The sequence below is a fragment of the Mustela erminea genome, chromosome 12, assembly GCF_009829155.1.
Source record: "Mustela erminea isolate mMusErm1 chromosome 12, mMusErm1.Pri, whole genome shotgun sequence".
In the NCBI taxonomy this organism is placed as follows: domain Eukaryota; kingdom Metazoa; phylum Chordata; class Mammalia; order Carnivora; family Mustelidae; genus Mustela; species Mustela erminea.
The window spans coordinates 71,298,735-71,300,863 of NC_045625.1; positions in this window are offsets into that span (position 1 = coordinate 71,298,735).

Below are 2,129 nucleotides of genomic sequence, written 5' to 3' on the forward strand. Positions count from 1 at the left end.
GGAATAAATCCAACTTGGTCATGGTGAATAATCCTTTTAATGTACTGTTGGATCTTGTTGGCTAGTATTTTGATGAGAATTTTGGCGTACATGTTCATCAGATATATTGGTTCATAATTCTGCTTTTTGGTAGGGTTTTGTCTGGTTTAGGTATCACAATAATTCTGGTCTCATAGATAGAGTTTGGAAGTTTTCCCTTCTTTTCTATTTTTTGAAACAGCTTCCAAAGAATAGGTATTAATTCTTCTTTAAATGTTTGAAAGAATTTCTCTGGAAGCCATCCAGCCTGAGTTCTTCTTTTTTGGGAAATTTCTGATTACTGCTTCAATTTCCTTGCTGGTTATTGGTCTGTTCTGGTTTTCTAGTTCTTCCTGTTCCAGTTTGGTAGTTTATATGTCTCTAGGAATGCATCCATTTCTTCCAGATTCCCTAATTTGTTGGTGTATATTTGCTTATAATATGTTCTTAAAATTGCTTGCATTTCTTTGGTTGTGATCTCTTCTCTTCCAATCATGACTTTATTTATTTGGGTCCTTTCTCTTTCCTTTTTGGTAAGTCTGGCCAGGAGTTTATCAATCTTATTAATTCTCTCAAAGAACCAGCTCCTAGTTTTGCTGATCTGTTCTACTGTTCTTTCGGTTTCTATTTCATTGATTTTTGTTGGGTTAAGCACCCAACTCTTAGTTTCAGGTCAGGTCATGTTCTCAGAGGCTGTGGGATGGAACCCTGCATTGGGTTCACTCCCTCAAGTGGGGAGTCTGATTGAAGATTCTCTTCCTCTGTCCCCCTCAACTCATGCACATGTGTGCTATCTCTCAAATAAATATTTTCAAGGGATGCCTGAGTGGCTCAGTCAGTTAGGCCACTGCTTTCAGCTCAGGTCATGATCCTAGGGTTCTGGGATCATGTCCCAAATTAGACTCCTTGCTTGTCAGGGAGCCTGTTTCTCTCCCTGCCTCTGCCTGCCACTCTGCCTCCTTGTGTACTCTCTCTCTCACAAATAAATAAATAAAATCTTTAAAATAAATAAATAAATATTTTTTAAAAATAAATAAAATATGAAGTTATAGTTCGATGATATATTATAAATTTAAGAGATTAATTTATATTTATCCTACACCATATATACATACTCTGGTTTTAAGAATATTGAATGTCTGATTTTTTTGTGCATTTCCTATAGAATAGAGATAAAGGTATCAATGAATATGCTTATGTATAAATATCTACACAGTATACATAATATTCAGTTAAAATAAATTCACATGGCCACTTAGACACTGTGAGGTCTTACTACCCTCCCCTTGAATTTGGGTTCGTCTGTGATTATTAACTGATAAAGAACATATAGTAACCCTATGCCAATTCTAGCTTCTGTTTTGCTCTTTGATATTCCTGAGCTACAATGTAAAAGGACACTGTGGACCAGACCAGCTGCCTGTTAAATATTTCCTAGAGAACCAGTCAATGCCACCAGGAGCAGAAGAATTGCCTGGCTGAGCCCTGCTCAAATTCTTAATTCACAAAATCATAGGATACAGTAAAAGTATTATTTATTTTAAGCCACTACATTTTGGGGTAGTTTGTTTGAGTAATATAATCAGAACAGAATAATATATGCACATTTATACACACAGAGACACACACACAGATAGCTAAATACGTGAATGCACCCAAACACAACAGTAATATATGTCCATTTTTTTTCCCTAAAAAGATTAATAAGGAAGTATTAATAGTGACTTCCTGGGTGCCTGGGTGGCTCAGTTGGTTAAGCAACTGCCTTTGGCTCAGGTCATGATCCTGGGATCAAGTCCCTCATCGGGCTCCCAGCTCCACGGGGAGTCTGTTTTTCCCTCTGACCTGCTCTCTCATGCTCTCTCTTACTGTCTCTCTCTCAAATAAATAAATAAAATCTTTTTTTTTTTTTTAAATAGTGACTTCTTAAGGGACAGAAACTTAAAAGAAAGGAAAGCTTTCCCTTTTCACAATATGGCTATCTTTACTCTTCAATTTTTTTTGAACTTTGCTTTTTGTAATTGCACTTTTATATATTTTTCTTTTTTCTTTTTCTTTTCTTGCTGAGGCCTATCTCGGTGGTAAAATGAAAAGCTGTCTCTTCCTTACAT